The following is a 14788-nucleotide window of genomic DNA, read 5'->3' on the forward strand; positions in this document are numbered from 1 at the left end:
GGATCCACTGCCGGACCCAAACAAAGAGAGTTTTTGATCCACTAGACCTACCAGCTGCTAATGTTTTGCGAGCATTCTTGCTGACCGCACAAACTGGCATCCAGTCTGTCTCCAACCGCCTGCGTTGGTGGTATAGTGGTGAGCATAGCTGCCTTCCAAGCAGTTGACCCGGGTTCGATTCCCGGCCAACGCAAATCCTTTTGCCCCTGGCCAACTCCTCCTTTAACTCGTGGCTGGAGCAAAACTTTTTTATGGGTCTTTGGGCAGCAATAAAGGGCTAGGTCTCCCCGTCGGGGAATCGAACCCCGGTCTTCCGCGTGACAGGCGGAGATACTGTCCACTATACTAACGAGGAGTTGCAGAGACAGGTAGTCGCCCACCATCAGCCCGACTGCAGCTCGCTGCAAACAGCCTTCCCATTTCCAGGAACGGCCTCATGCGTCATTTTAGGTCATCGCTTCACAGAAGCCAGTGAAGCCAAACAAATCATCTAATACCATTTAAATATGAAGTGTTTAATTTAAATATGAAGAAATTAGAGCTTGCTTTTTTAATAAAGAGCCTGGTAGGTCAGGTCAAAAAGCTCATGCGTTTTTTTTTTCACTCGCGTGCCCAAACAAAGAGAGTTTTGGATCCACTGCCGGACCCAAACAAAGAGAGTTTTTGATCCACTGCACCTACCAGCTGCTAATGTGTTGCGAGCATTCTTGCTGACCGCACAAACTGGCATCCAGTCTGTCTCCAACCGCCTGCGTTGGTGGTATAGTGGTGAGCATAGCTGCCTTCCAAGCAGTTGACCCGGGTTCGATTCCCGGCCAACGCAAATCCTTTTGCCCCTGGCTAACTCCTCCTTTAACTCGTGGCTGGAGCAAAACTTTTTTATGGGTCTTTGGGCAGCAATAAATGGCTAGGTCTCCCCATCGGGGAATCGAACCCCGGTCTTCCGCGTGACAGGCGGAGATACTGTCCACTATACTAACGAGGAGTTGCAGAGACAGGTAGTCGCCCACCATCAGCCCGACTGCAGCTCGCTGCAAACAGCCTTCCCATTTCCAGGAACGGCCTCATGCGTCATTTTAGGTCATCGCTTCACAGAAGCCAGTGAAGCCAAACAAATCATCTAATACCATTTAAATATGAAGTGCTTAATTTAAATATGAACACACAATTTGTTGCAAGCATTCTTGTTGACCGCACAATTAGTGTGTGAGCATTCTTGCTGACCGCACATCTAGTCTATCTCCAACTGCCTGCGTTGGTGGTATAGTGGTGAGCATAGCTGCCTTCCAAGCAGTTGACCCGGGTTCGATTCCCGACCAACGCAAAAACCTTTTGCCCCTGGCCAACTCCTCCTTTAACTCGTGGCTCGAGCAAAAGTTTTTTATGGGTCTTTGGGCAGCAATAAAGGGCTAGGTCTCCCCGTCGGGGAATCGAACCCCGGTCTTCCGCGTGACAGGCGGAGATACTGTCCACTATACTAACGAGGAGTTGCAGAGACAGGTAGTCGCCCACCATCAGCCCGACTGCAGCTCGCTGCAAACAGCCTTCCCATTTCCAGGAACGGCCTCATGCGTCATTTTAGGTCATCGCTTCACAGAAGCCAGTGAAGCCAAACAAATCATCTAATACCATTTAAATATGAAGTGCTTAATTTAAATATGAACACACAATTTGTTGCAAGCATTCTTGTTGACCGCACAATTAGTGTGTGCATTCTTGCTGACCGCACATCTAGTCTATCTCCAACTGCCTGCGTTGGTGGTATATTGGTGAGCATAGCTGCCTTCCAAGCAGTTGACCCGGGTTCGATTCCTGGCCAACGCAAATCCTTTTGCCCCTGGCTAACTCCTCCTTTAACTCGTGGCTGGAGCAAAACTTTTTTATGGGTCTTTGGGCAGCAATAAAGGGCTAGGTCTCCACTATCTCCACTATACTAACGAGGAGTTGCAGAGACAGGTAGTCGCCCACCATCAGCCCGACTGCAGCTCGCTGCAAACAGCCTTCCCATTTCCAGGAACGGCCTCATGCTTCATTTTAGGTCATCGCTTCACAGAAGCCAGTGAAGCCAAACAAATCATCTAATACCATTTAAATATGAAGTGTTTAGTTTAAATATGAAGAAATTAGAGCTTGCTTTTTTAATAAAGAGCCTGGTAGGTCAGGTCAAAAAGCTCATGCGTTTTTTTTTTCACTGGCGTGCCCAAACAAAGAGAGTTTTGGATCCACTGCCGGACCCAAACAAAGAGAGTTTTTGATCCACTAGACCTACCAGCTGCTAATGTGTTGCGAGCATTCTTGCTGACCGCACAAACTGGCATCCAGTCTGTCTCCAACCGCCTGCGTTGGTGGTATAGTGGTGAGCATAGCTGCCTTCCAAGCAGTTGACCCGGGTTCGATTCCCGGCCAACGCAAATCCTTTTGCCCCTGGCTAACTCCTCCTTTAACTCGTGGCTGGAGCAAAACTTTTTTATGGGTCTTTGGGCAGCAATAAAGGGCTAGGTCTCTCCGTCGGGGAATCGAACCCCGGTCTTCCGCGTGACAGGCGGAGATACTGTCCACTATACTAACGAGGAGTTGCAGAGACAGGTAGTCGCCCACCATCAGCCCGACTGCAGCTCGCTGCAAACAGCCTTCCCATTTCCAGGAACGGCCTCATTAGTCATTTTAGGTCATCGCTTCACAGAAGCCAGTGAAGCCAAACAAATCATCTAATACCATTTAAATATGAAGTGCTTAATTTAAATATGAACACACAATTTGTTGCAAGCATTCTTGTTGACCGCACAATTAGTGTGTGCATTCTTGCTGACCGCACATCTAGTCTATCTCCAACTGCCTGCGTTGGTGGTATAGTGGTGAGAATAGCTGCCTTCCAAGCAGTTGACCCGGGTTCGATTCCCGGCCAACGCAAATCCTTTTGTCCCTGGCTAACTCCTCCTTTAACTCGTGGCTGGAGCAAAACTTTTTTATGGGTCTTTGGGCAGCAATAAAGGGCTAGATCTCCCCGTCGGGGAATCGAACCCCGGTCTCCCGCGTGACAGGCGGAGATACTGTCCACTATACTAACGAGGAGTTGCAGAGACAGGTAGTCGCCCACCATCAGCCCGACTGCAGCTCGCTGCAAACAGCCTTCCCATTTCCAGGAACGGCCTCATGCGTCATTTTAGGTCATCGCTTCACAGAAGCCAGTGAAGCCAAACAAATCATCTAATACCATTTAAATATGAAGTGCTTAATTTAAATATGAACACACAATTTGTTGCAAGCATTCTTGTTGACCGCACAATTAGTGTGTGCATTCTTGCTGACCGCACATCTAGTCTATCTCCAACTGCCTGCGTTGGTGGTATAGTGGTGAGCATAGCTGCCTTCCAAGCAGTTGACCCGGGTTCGATTCCCGGCCAACGCAAATCCTTTTGCCCCTGGCTAACTCCTCCTTTAACTCGTGGCTGGAGCAAAACTTTTTGCCCCTGGCTAACGCAAATCCTTTTGCCCCTGGCTAACTCCTCCTTTAACTCGTGGCTGGAGCAAAACTTTTTTATGGGTCTTTGGGCAGCAATAAAGGGCTAGGTCTCCCCGTCGGGGAATCGAACCCCGGTCTTCCGCGTGACAGGCGGAGATACTGTCCACTATACTAACGAGGAGTTGCAGAGACAGGTAGTCGCCCACCATCAGCCCGACTGCAGCTCGCTGCAAACAGCCTTCCCATTTCCAGGAACGGCCTCAGAATAGCTGCCTTCCAAGCAGTTGACCCGGGTTCGATTCCCGGCCAACGCAAATCCTTTTGTCCCTGGCTAACTCCTCCTTTAACTCGTGGCTGGAGCAAAACTTTTTTATGGGTCTTTGGGCAGCAATAAAGGGCTAGGTCTCCCCGTCGGGGAATCGGACCCCGGTCTTCCGGGTGACAGGCGGAGATACTGTCCACTATACTAACGAGGAGTTGCAGAAACAGGTAGTCGCCCACCATCAGCCCGACTGCAGCTCGCTGCAAACAGCCTTCCCATTTCCAGGAACGGCCTCATGCGTCATTTTAGGTCATCGCTTCACAGAAGCCAGTGAAGCCAAACAAATCATCTAATACCATTTAAATATGAAGTGCTTAATTTAAATATGAACACACAATTTGTTGCAAGCATTCTTGTTGACCGCACAATTAGTGCGTGAGCATTCTTGCTGACCGCACATCTAGTCTATCTCCACTATACTAACGAGGAGTTGCAGAGACAGGTAGTCGCCCACCATCAGCCCGACTGCAGCTCGCTGCAAACAGCCTTCCCATTTCCAGGAACGGCCTCATGCGTCATTTTAGGTCATCGCTTCACAGAAGCCAGTGAAGCCAAACAAATCATCTAATACCATTTAAATATGAAGTGTTTAATTTAAATATGAAGAAATTAGAGCTTGCTTTTTTAATAAAGAGCCTGGTAGGTCAGGTCAAAAAGCTCATGCGTTTTTTTTTTTCACTGGCGTGCCCAAACAAAGAGAGTTTTGGATCCACTGCCGGACCCAAACAAAGAGAGTTTTTGATCCACTAGACCTACCAGCTGCTAATGTGTTGCGAGCATTCTTGCTGACCGCACAAACTGGCATCCAGTCTGTCTCCAACCGCCTGCGTTGGTGGTATAGTGGTGAGCATAGCTGCCTTCCAAGCAGTTGACCCGGGTTCGATTCCCGGCCAACGCAAATCCTTTTGCCCCTGGCTAACTCCTCCTTTAACTCGTGGCTGGAGCAAAACTTTTTTATGGGTCTTTGGGCAGCAATAAAGGGCTAGGTCTCCCCGTCGGGGAATCGAACCCCGGTCTTCCGCGTGACAGGCGGAGACACTGTCCACTATACTAACAAGGAGTTGCAGAGACAGGTAGTCGCCCACCATCAGCCCGACTGCAGCTCGCTGCAAACAGCCTTCCCATTTCCAGGAACGGCCTCATTAGTCATTTTAGGTCATCGCTTCACAGAAGCCAGTGAAGCCAAACAAATCATCTAATACCATTTAAATATGAAGTGCTTAATTTAAATATGAACACACAATTTGTTGCAAGCATTCTTGTTGACCGCACAATTAGTGTGTGCATTCTTGCTGACCGCACATCTAGTCTATCTCCAACTGCCTGCGTTGGTGGTATAGTGGTGAGAATAGCTGCCTTCCAAGCAGTTGACCCGGGTTCGATTCCCGGCCAACGCAAATCCTTTTGTCCCTGGCTAACTCCTCCTTTAACTCGTGGCTGGAGCAAAACTTTTTTATGGGTCTTTGGGCAGCAATAAAGGGCTAGATCTCCCCGTCGGGGAATCGAACCCCGGTCTCCCGCGTGACAGGCGGAGATACTGTCCACTATACTAACGAGGAGTTGCAGAGACAGGTAGTCGCCCACCATCAGCCCGACTGCAGCTCGCTGCAAACAGCCTTCCCATTTCCAGGAACGGCCTCATGCGTCATTTTAGGTCATCGCTTCACAGAAGCCAGTGAAGCCAAACAAATCATCTAATACCATTTAAATATGAAGTGCTTAATTTAAATATGAACACACAATTTGTTGCAAGCATTCTTGTTGACCGCACAATTAGTGTGTGCATTCTTGCTGACCGCACATCTAGTCTATCTCCAACTGCCTGCGTTGGTGGTATAGTGGTGAGCATAGCTGCCTTCCAAGCAGTTGACCCGGGTTCGATTCCCGGCCAACGCAAATCCTTTTGCCCCTGGCTAACTCCTCCTTTAACTCGTGGCTGGAGCAAAACTTTTTGCCCCTGGCTAACGCAAATCCTTTTGCCCCTGGCTAACTCCTCCTTTAACTCGTGGCTGGAGCAAAACTTTTTTATGGGTCTTTGGGCAGCAATAAAGGGCTAGGTCTCCCCGTCGGGGAATCGAACCCCGGTCTTCCGCGTGACAGGCGGAGATACTGTCCACTATACTAACGAGGAGTTGCAGAGACAGGTAGTCGCCCACCATCAGCCCGACTGCAGCTCGCTGCAAACAGCCTTCCCATTTCCAGGAACGGCCTCAGAATAGCTGCCTTCCAAGCAGTTGACCCGGGTTCGATTCCCGGCCAACGCAAATCCTTTTGTCCCTGGCTAACTCCTCCTTTAACTCGTGGCTGGAGCAAAACTTTTTTATGGGTCTTTGGGCAGCAATAAAGGGCTAGGTCTCCCCGTCGGGGAATCGGACCCCGGTCTTCCAGGTGACAGGCGGAGATACTGTCCACTATACTAACGAGGAGTTGCAGAAACAGGTAGTCGCCCACCATCAGCCCGACTGCAGCTCGCTGCAAACAGCCTTCCCATTTCCAGGAACGGCCTCATGCGTCATTTTAGGTCATCGCTTCACAGAAGCCAGTGAAGCCAAACAAATCATCTAATACCATTTAAATATGAAGTGCTTAATTTAAATATGAACACACAATTTGTTGCAAGCATTCTTGTTGACCGCACAATTAGTGCGTGAGCATTCTTGCTGACCGCACATCTAGTCTATCTCCACTATACTAACGAGGAGTTGCAGAGACAGGTAGTCGCCCGCCATCAGCCCGACTGCAGCTCGCTGCAAACAGCCTTCCCATTTCCAGGAACGGCCTCATGCGTCATTTTAGGTCATCGCTTCACAGAAGCCAGTGAAGCCAAACAAATCATCTAATACCATTTAAATATGAAGTGCTTAATTTAAATATGAACACACAATTTGTTGCAAGCATTCTTGTTGACCGCACAATTAGTGTGTGAGCATTCTTGCTGACCGCACATCTAGTCTATCTCCAGCTGCCTGCGTTGGTGGTATAGTGGTGAGCATAGCTGCCTTCCAAGCAGTTGACCCCAGTTCGATTCCCGGCCAACGCAAATCCTTTTGCCCCTGGCTAACTCCTCCTTTAACTCGTGGCTGGAGCAAAACTTTTTTATGGGTCTTTGGGCAGCAATAAAGGGCTAGGTCTCCCCGTCGTGGAATCGGACCCCGGTCTTCCGCGTGACAGGCGGAGATACTGTCCACTATACTAACGAGGAGTTGCAGAGACAGGTAGTCGCCCACCATCAGCCCGACTGCAGCTCGCTGCAAACAGCCTTCCCATTTCCAGGAACGGCCTCATGCGTCATTTTAGGTCATCGCTTCACAGAAGCCAGTGAAGCCAAACAAATCATCTAATACCATTTAAATATGAAGTGCTTAATTTAAATATGAACACACAATTTGTTGCAAGCATTCTTGTTGACCGCACAATTAGTGTGTGCATTCTTGCTGACCGCACATCTAGTCTATCTCCAACTGCCTGCGTTGGTGGTATAGTGGTGAGAATAGCTGCCTTCCAAGCAGTTGACCCGGGTTCGATTCCCGGCCAACGCAAATCCTTTTGTCCCTGGCTAACTCCTCCTTTAACTCGTGGCTGGAGCAAAACTTTTTTATGGGTCTTTGGGCAGCAATAAAGGGCTAGATCTCCCCGTCGGGGAATCGAACCCCGGTCTCCCGCGTGACAGGCGGAGATACTGTCCACTATACTAACGAGGAGTTGCAGAGACAGGTAGTCGCCCACCATCAGCCCGACTGCAGCTCGCTGCAAACAGCCTTCCCATTTCCAGGAACGGCCTCATGCGTCATTTTAGGTCATCGCTTCACAGAAGCCAGTGAAGCCAAACAAATCATCTAATACCATTTAAATATGAAGTGCTTAATTTAAATATGAACACACAATTTGTTGCAAGCATTCTTGTTGACCGCACAATTAGTGTGTGCATTCTTGCTGACCGCACATCTAGTCTATCTCCAACTGCCTGCGTTGGTGGTATAGTGGTGAGCATAGCTGCCTTCCAAGCAGTTGACCCGGGTTCGATTCCCGGCCAACGCAAATCCTTTTGCCCCTGGCTAACTCCTCCTTTAACTCGTGGCTGGAGCAAAACTTTTTGCCCCTGGCTAACGCAAATCCTTTTGCCCCTGGCTAACTCCTCCTTTAACTCGTGGCTGGAGCAAAACTTTTTTATGGGTCTTTGGGCAGCAATAAAGGGCTAGGTCTCCCCGTCGGGGAATCGAACCCCGGTCTTCCGCGTGACAGGCGGAGATACTGTCCACTATACTAACGAGGAGTTGCAGAGACAGGTAGTCGCCCACCATCAGCCCGACTGCAGCTCGCTGCAAACAGCCTTCCCATTTCCAGGAACGGCCTCAGAATAGCTGCCTTCCAAGCAGTTGACCCGGGTTCGATTCCCGGCCAACGCAAATCCTTTTGTCCCTGGCTAACTCCTCCTTTAACTCGTGGCTGGAGCAAAACTTTTTTATGGGTCTTTGGGCAGCAATAAAGGGCTAGGTCTCCCCGTCGGGGAATCGGACCCCGGTCTTCCGGGTGACAGGCGGAGATACTGTCCACTATACTAAACAAAGAAATTAGAGCTTGCTTTTTTAATAAAGAGCCTGGTAGGTCAGGTCAAAAAGCTCATGCGTTTTTTTTTTTCACTGGCGTGCCCAAACAAAGAGAGTTTTGGATCCACTGCCGGACCCAAACAAAGAGAGTTTTTGATCCACTAGACCTACCAGCTGCTAATGTGTTGCGAGCATTCTTGCTGACCGCACAAACTGGCATCCAGTCTGTCTCCAACCGCCTGCGTTGGTGGTATAGTGGTGAGCATAGCTGCCTTCCAAGCAGTTGACCCGGGTTCGATTCCCGGCCAACGCAAATCCTTTTGCCCCTGGCTAACTCCTCCTTTAACTCGTGGCTGGAGCAAAACTTTTTTATGGGTCTTTGGGCAGCAATAAAGGGCTAGGTCTCCCCGTCGGGGAATCGAACCCCGGTCTTCCGCGTGACAGGCGGAGACACTGTCCACTATACTAACAAGGAGTTGCAGAGACAGGTAGTCGCCCACCATCAGCCCGACTGCAGCTCGCTGCAAACAGCCTTCCCATTTCCAGGAACGGCCTCATTAGTCATTTTAGGTCATCGCTTCACAGAAGCCAGTGAAGCCAAACAAATCATCTAATACCATTTAAATATGAAGTGCTTAATTTAAATATGAACACACAATTTGTTGCAAGCATTCTTGTTGACCGCACAATTAGTGTGTGCATTCTTGCTGACCGCACATCTAGTCTATCTCCAACTGCCTGCGTTGGTGGTATAGTGGTGAGAATAGCTGCCTTCCAAGCAGTTGACCCGGGTTCGATTCCCGGCCAACGCAAATCCTTTTGTCCCTGGCTAACTCCTCCTTTAACTCGTGGCTGGAGCAAAACTTTTTTATGGGTCTTTGGGCAGCAATAAAGGGCTAGATCTCCCCGTCGGGGAATCGAACCCCGGTCTCCCGCGTGACAGGCGGAGATACTGTCCACTATACTAACGAGGAGTTGCAGAGACAGGTAGTCGCCCACCATCAGCCCGACTGCAGCTCGCTGCAAACAGCCTTCCCATTTCCAGGAACGGCCTCATGCGTCATTTTAGGTCATCGCTTCACAGAAGCCAGTGAAGCCAAACAAATCATCTAATACCATTTAAATATGAAGTGCTTAATTTAAATATGAACACACAATTTGTTGCAAGCATTCTTGTTGACCGCACAATTAGTGTGTGCATTCTTGCTGACCGCACATCTAGTCTATCTCCAACTGCCTGCGTTGGTGGTATAGTGGTGAGCATAGCTGCCTTCCAAGCAGTTGACCCGGGTTCGATTCCCGGCCAACGCAAATCCTTTTGCCCCTGGCTAACTCCTCCTTTAACTCGTGGCTGGAGCAAAACTTTTTGCCCCTGGCTAACGCAAATCCTTTTGCCCCTGGCTAACTCCTCCTTTAACTCGTGGCTGGAGCAAAACTTTTTTATGGGTCTTTGGGCAGCAATAAAGGGCTAGGTCTCCCCGTCGGGGAATCGAACCCCGGTCTTCCGCGTGACAGGCGGAGATACTGTCCACTATACTAACGAGGAGTTGCAGAGACAGGTAGTCGCCCACCATCAGCCCGACTGCAGCTCGCTGCAAACAGCCTTCCCATTTCCAGGAACGGCCTCAGAATAGCTGCCTTCCAAGCAGTTGACCCGGGTTCGATTCCCGGCCAACGCAAATCCTTTTGTCCCTGGCTAACTCCTCCTTTAACTCGTGGCTGGAGCAAAACTTTTTTATGGGTCTTTGGGCAGCAATAAAGGGCTAGGTCTCCCCGTCGGGGAATCGGACCCCGGTCTTCCAGGTGACAGGCGGAGATACTGTCCACTATACTAACGAGGAGTTGCAGAAACAGGTAGTCGCCCACCATCAGCCCGACTGCAGCTCGCTGCAAACAGCCTTCCCATTTCCAGGAACGGCCTCATGCGTCATTTTAGGTCATCGCTTCACAGAAGCCAGTGAAGCCAAACAAATCATCTAATACCATTTAAATATGAAGTGCTTAATTTAAATATGAACACACAATTTGTTGCAAGCATTCTTGTTGACCGCACAATTAGTGCGTGAGCATTCTTGCTGACCGCACATCTAGTCTATCTCCACTATACTAACGAGGAGTTGCAGAGACAGGTAGTCGCCCGCCATCAGCCCGACTGCAGCTCGCTGCAAACAGCCTTCCCATTTCCAGGAACGGCCTCATGCGTCATTTTAGGTCATCGCTTCACAGAAGCCAGTGAAGCCAAACAAATCATCTAATACCATTTAAATATGAAGTGCTTAATTTAAATATGAACACACAATTTGTTGCAAGCATTCTTGTTGACCGCACAATTAGTGTGTGAGCATTCTTGCTGACCGCACATCTAGTCTATCTCCAGCTGCCTGCGTTGGTGGTATAGTGGTGAGCATAGCTGCCTTCCAAGCAGTTGACCCCAGTTCGATTCCCGGCCAACGCAAATCCTTTTGCCCCTGGCTAACTCCTCCTTTAACTCGTGGCTGGAGCAAAACTTTTTTATGGGTCTTTGGGCAGCAATAAAGGGCTAGGTCTCCCCGTCGTGGAATCGGACCCCGGTCTTCCGCGTGACAGGCGGAGATACTGTCCACTATACTAACGAGGAGTTGCAGAGACAGGTAGTCGCCCACCATCAGCCCGACTGCAGCTCGCTGCAAACAGCCTTCCCATTTCCAGGAACGGCCTCATGCGTCATTTTAGGTCATCGCTTCACAGAAGCCAGTGAAGCCAAACAAATCATCTAATACCATTTAAATATGAAGTGCTTAATTTAAATATGAACACACAATTTGTTGCAAGCATTCTTGTTGACCGCACAATTAGTGTGTGAGCATTCTTGCTGACCGCACATCTAGTCTATCTCCACTATACTAACGAGGAGTTGCAGAGACAGGTAGTCGCCCACCATCAGCCCGACTGCAGCTCGCTGCAAACAGCCTTCCCATTTCCAGGAACGGCCTCATGCGTCATTTTAGGTCATCGCTTCACAGAAGCCAGTGAAGCCAAACAAATCATCTAATACCATTTAAATATGAAGTGTTTAATTTAAATATGAAGAAATTAGAGCTTGCTTTTTTAATAAAGAGCCTGGTAGGTCAGGTCAAAAAGCTCATGCGTTTTTTTTTTTTCACTGGCGTGCCCAAACAAAGAGAGTTTTGGATCCACTGCCGGACCCAAACAAAGAGAGTTTTTGATCCACTAGACCTACCAGCTGCTAATGTTTTGCGAGCATTCTTGCTGACCGCACAAACTGGCATCCAGTCTGTCTCCAACCGCCTGCGTTGGTGGTATAGTGGTGAGCATAGCTGCCTTCCAAGCAGTTGACCCGGGTTCGATTCCCGGCCAACGCAAATCCTTTTGCCCCTGGCTAACTCCTCCTTTAACTCGTGGCTGGAGCAAAACTTTTTTATGGGTCTTTGGGCAGCAATAAAGGGCTAGGTCTCCCCGTCGGGGAATCGAACCCCGGTCTTCCGCGTGACAGGCGGAGATACTGTCCACTATACTAACGAGGAGTTGCAGAGACAGGTAGTCGCCCACCATCAGCCCGACTGCAGCTCGCTGCAAACAGCCTTCCCATTTCCAGGAACGGCCTCATGCGTCATTTTAGGTCATCGCTTCACAGAAGCCAGTGAAGCCAAACAAATCATCTAATACCATTTAAATATGAAGTGCTTAATTTAAATATGAACACACAATTTGTTGCAAGCATTCTTGTTGACCGCACAATTAGTGTGTGAGCATTCTTGCTGACCGCACATCTAGTCTATCTCCAACTGCCTGCGTTGGTGGTATAGTGGTGAGCATAGCTGCCTTCCAAGCAGTTGACCCGGGTTCGATTCCCGACCAACGCAAAAACCTTTTGCCTCTGGCCAACTCCTCCTTTAACTCGTGGCTCGAGCAATAGTTTTTTATGGGTCTTTGGGCAGCAATAAAGGGCTAGGTCTCCCCGTCGGGGAATCGAACCCCGGTCTTCCGCGTGACAGGCGGAGATACTGTCCACTATACTAACGAGGAGTTGCAGAGACAGGTAGTCGCCCACCATCAGCCCGACTGCAGCTCGCTGCAAACAGCCTTCCCATTTCCAGGAACGGCCTCATGCGTCATTTTAGGTCATCGCTTCACAGAAGCCAGTGAAGCCAAACAAATCATCTAATACCATTTAAATATGAAGTGCTTAATTTAAATATGAACACACAATTTGTTGCAAGCATTCTTGTTGACCGCACAATTAGTGTGTGCATTCTTGCTGACCGCACATCTAGTCTATCTCCAACTGCCTGCGTTGGTGGTATAGTGGTGAGCATAGCTGCCTTCCAAGCAGTTGACCCGGGTTCGATTCCCGGCCAACGCAAATCCTTTTGTCCCTGGCTAACTCCTCCTTTAACTCGTGGCTGGAGCAAAACTTTTTGCCCCTGGCTAACGCAAATCCTTTTGCCCCTGGCTAACTCCTCCTTTAACTCGTGGCTGGAGCAAAACTTTTTTATGGGTCTTTGGGCAGCAATAAAGGGCTAGGTCTCCCCGTCGGGGAATCGAACCCCGGTCTTCCGCGTGACAGGCGGAGATACTGTCCACTATACTAACGAGGAGTTGCAGAGACAGGCAGTCGCCCACCATCAGCCCGACTGCAGCTCGCTGCAAACAGCCTTCCCATTTCCAGGAACGGCCTCATAAGTCATTTTAGGTCATCGCTTCACAGAAGCCAGTGAAGCCAAACAAATCATCTAATACCATTTAAATATGAAGTGCTTAATTTAAATATGAACACACAATTTGTTGCAAGCATTCTTGTTGACCGCACAATTAGTGTGTGCATTCTTGCTGACCGCACATCTAGTCTATCTCCAACTGCCTGCGTTGGTGGTATAGTGGTGAGAATAGCTGCCTTCCAAGCAGTTGACCCGGGTTCGATTCCCGGCCAACGCAAATCCTTTTGTCCCTGGCTAACTCCTCCTTTAACTCGTGGCTGGAGCAAAACTTTTTTATGGGTCTTTGGGCAGCAATAAAGGGCTAGATCTTCCCGTCGGGGAATCGAACCCCGGTCTCCCGCGTGACAGGCGGAGATACTGTCCACTATACTAACGAGGAGTTGCAGAGACAGGTAGTCGCCCACCATCAGCCCGACTGCAGCTCGCTGCAAACAGCCTGCCCATTTCCAGGAACGGCCTCATGCGTCATTTTAGGTCATCGCTTCACAGAAGCCAGTGAAGCCAAACAAATCATCTAATACCATTTAAATATGAAGTGCTTAATTTAAATATGAACACACAATTTGTTGCAAGCATTCTTGTTGACCGCACAATTAGTGTGTGAGCATTCTTGCTGACCGCACATCTAGTCTATCTCCAGCTGCCTGCGTTGGTGGTATAGTGGTGAGCATAGCTGCCTTCCAAGCAGTTGACCCCAGTTCGATTCCCGGCCAACGCAAATCCTTTTGCCCCTGGCTAACTCCTCCTTTAACTCGTGGCTGGAGCAAAACTTTTTTATGGGTCTTTGGGCAGCAATAAAGGGCTAGGTCTCCCCGTCGGGGAATCGGACCCCGGTCTTCCGCGTGACAGGCGGAGATACTGTCCACTATACTAACGAGGAGTTGCAGAAACAGGTAGTCGCCCACCATCAGCCCGACTGCAGCTCGCTGCAAACAGCCTTCCCATTTCCAGGAACGGCCTCATGCGTCATTTTAGGTCATCGCTTCACAGAAGCCAGTGAAGCCAAACAAATCATCTAATACCATTTAAATATGAAGTGCTTAATTTAAATATGAACACACAATTTGTTGCAAGCATTCTTGTTGACCGCACAATTAGTGTGTGAGCATTCTTGCTGACCGCACATCTAGTCTATCTCCACTATACTAACGAGGAGTTGCAGAGACAGGTAGTCGCCCACCATCAGCCCGACTGCAGCTCGCTGCAAACAGCCTTCCCATTTCCAGGAACGGCCTCATGCGTCATTTTAGGTCATCGCTTCACAGAAGCCAGTGAAGCCAAACAAATCATCTAATACCATTTAAATATGAAGTGTTTAATTTAAATATGAAGAAATTAGAGCTTGCTTTTTTAATAAAGAGCCTGGTAGGTCAGGTCAAAAAGCTCATGCGTTTTTTTTTTTCACTGGCGTGCCCAAACAAAGAGAGTTTTGGATCCACTGCCGGACCCAAACAAAGAGAGTTTTTGATCCACTAGACCTACCAGCTGCTAATGTGTTGCGAGCATTCTTGCTGACCGCACAAACTGGCATCCAGTCTGTCTCCAACCGCCTGCGTTGGTGGTATAGTGGTGAGCATAGCTGCCTTCCAAGCAGTTGACCCGGGTTCGATTCCCGGCCAACGCAAATCCTTTTGCCCCTGGCTAACTCCTCCTTTAACTCGTGGCTGGAGCAAAACTTTTTTATGGGTCTTTGGGCAGCAATAAAGGGCTAGGTCTCCCCGTCGTGGAATCGAACCCC

At 49.2% G+C, this 14788-nt stretch overlaps 21 non-coding genes across 21 annotated transcripts; 12 read left to right on the forward strand and 9 right to left on the reverse strand.

Annotated features, from left to right (window-relative positions):
• The first annotated feature begins 121 nt into the window (after positions 1-121).
• Positions 122-193, forward strand: trnag-ucc (transfer RNA glycine (anticodon UCC)). Its single transcript has one exon. It is a non-coding gene; the product is annotated as a tRNA-Gly (tRNA).
• Positions 194-283: 90 nt separating this feature from the next.
• trnad-guc (transfer RNA aspartic acid (anticodon GUC)) lies at positions 284-355 on the reverse strand. Its single transcript has one exon. It is a non-coding gene; the product is annotated as a tRNA-Asp (tRNA).
• A 396-nt stretch (positions 356-751) lies between these two features.
• Positions 752-823, forward strand: trnag-ucc (transfer RNA glycine (anticodon UCC)). The gene has a single exon. It is a non-coding gene; the product is annotated as a tRNA-Gly (tRNA).
• Positions 824-1415: 592 nt separating this feature from the next.
• On the reverse strand, positions 1416-1487 carry trnad-guc (transfer RNA aspartic acid (anticodon GUC)). Its single transcript has one exon. It is a non-coding gene; the product is annotated as a tRNA-Asp (tRNA).
• An 852-nt stretch (positions 1488-2339) lies between these two features.
• On the forward strand, positions 2340-2411 carry trnag-ucc (transfer RNA glycine (anticodon UCC)). The gene has a single exon. It is a non-coding gene; the product is annotated as a tRNA-Gly (tRNA).
• A 926-nt stretch (positions 2412-3337) lies between these two features.
• On the forward strand, positions 3338-3409 carry trnag-ucc (transfer RNA glycine (anticodon UCC)). Its single transcript has one exon. It is a non-coding gene; the product is annotated as a tRNA-Gly (tRNA).
• Positions 3410-3572: 163 nt separating this feature from the next.
• Positions 3573-3644, reverse strand: trnad-guc (transfer RNA aspartic acid (anticodon GUC)). Its single transcript has one exon. It is a non-coding gene; the product is annotated as a tRNA-Asp (tRNA).
• A 967-nt stretch (positions 3645-4611) lies between these two features.
• Positions 4612-4683, forward strand: trnag-ucc (transfer RNA glycine (anticodon UCC)). Its single transcript has one exon. It is a non-coding gene; the product is annotated as a tRNA-Gly (tRNA).
• Positions 4684-5609: 926 nt separating this feature from the next.
• On the forward strand, positions 5610-5681 carry trnag-ucc (transfer RNA glycine (anticodon UCC)). The gene has a single exon. It is a non-coding gene; the product is annotated as a tRNA-Gly (tRNA).
• A 163-nt stretch (positions 5682-5844) lies between these two features.
• trnad-guc (transfer RNA aspartic acid (anticodon GUC)) lies at positions 5845-5916 on the reverse strand. Its single transcript has one exon. It is a non-coding gene; the product is annotated as a tRNA-Asp (tRNA).
• A 1835-nt stretch (positions 5917-7751) lies between these two features.
• On the forward strand, positions 7752-7823 carry trnag-ucc (transfer RNA glycine (anticodon UCC)). Its single transcript has one exon. It is a non-coding gene; the product is annotated as a tRNA-Gly (tRNA).
• A 163-nt stretch (positions 7824-7986) lies between these two features.
• Positions 7987-8058, reverse strand: trnad-guc (transfer RNA aspartic acid (anticodon GUC)). Its single transcript has one exon. It is a non-coding gene; the product is annotated as a tRNA-Asp (tRNA).
• A 515-nt stretch (positions 8059-8573) lies between these two features.
• On the forward strand, positions 8574-8645 carry trnag-ucc (transfer RNA glycine (anticodon UCC)). Its single transcript has one exon. It is a non-coding gene; the product is annotated as a tRNA-Gly (tRNA).
• A 926-nt stretch (positions 8646-9571) lies between these two features.
• Positions 9572-9643, forward strand: trnag-ucc (transfer RNA glycine (anticodon UCC)). Its single transcript has one exon. It is a non-coding gene; the product is annotated as a tRNA-Gly (tRNA).
• A 163-nt stretch (positions 9644-9806) lies between these two features.
• trnad-guc (transfer RNA aspartic acid (anticodon GUC)) lies at positions 9807-9878 on the reverse strand. Its single transcript has one exon. It is a non-coding gene; the product is annotated as a tRNA-Asp (tRNA).
• Positions 9879-11622: 1744 nt separating this feature from the next.
• On the forward strand, positions 11623-11694 carry trnag-ucc (transfer RNA glycine (anticodon UCC)). The gene has a single exon. It is a non-coding gene; the product is annotated as a tRNA-Gly (tRNA).
• Positions 11695-11784: 90 nt separating this feature from the next.
• Positions 11785-11856, reverse strand: trnad-guc (transfer RNA aspartic acid (anticodon GUC)). The gene has a single exon. It is a non-coding gene; the product is annotated as a tRNA-Asp (tRNA).
• A 430-nt stretch (positions 11857-12286) lies between these two features.
• On the reverse strand, positions 12287-12358 carry trnad-guc (transfer RNA aspartic acid (anticodon GUC)). The gene has a single exon. It is a non-coding gene; the product is annotated as a tRNA-Asp (tRNA).
• Positions 12359-12623: 265 nt separating this feature from the next.
• trnag-ucc (transfer RNA glycine (anticodon UCC)) lies at positions 12624-12695 on the forward strand. Its single transcript has one exon. It is a non-coding gene; the product is annotated as a tRNA-Gly (tRNA).
• A 163-nt stretch (positions 12696-12858) lies between these two features.
• trnad-guc (transfer RNA aspartic acid (anticodon GUC)) lies at positions 12859-12930 on the reverse strand. The gene has a single exon. It is a non-coding gene; the product is annotated as a tRNA-Asp (tRNA).
• A 1672-nt stretch (positions 12931-14602) lies between these two features.
• On the forward strand, positions 14603-14674 carry trnag-ucc (transfer RNA glycine (anticodon UCC)). Its single transcript has one exon. It is a non-coding gene; the product is annotated as a tRNA-Gly (tRNA).
• The last annotated feature ends 114 nt before the right edge of the window (positions 14675-14788 follow it).

Source organism: Pimephales promelas, chromosome 24, assembly GCF_988280905.1.
Source record: "Pimephales promelas chromosome 24, fPimPro1.hap1.1, whole genome shotgun sequence".
Taxonomy (NCBI): domain Eukaryota; kingdom Metazoa; phylum Chordata; class Actinopteri; order Cypriniformes; family Leuciscidae; genus Pimephales; species Pimephales promelas.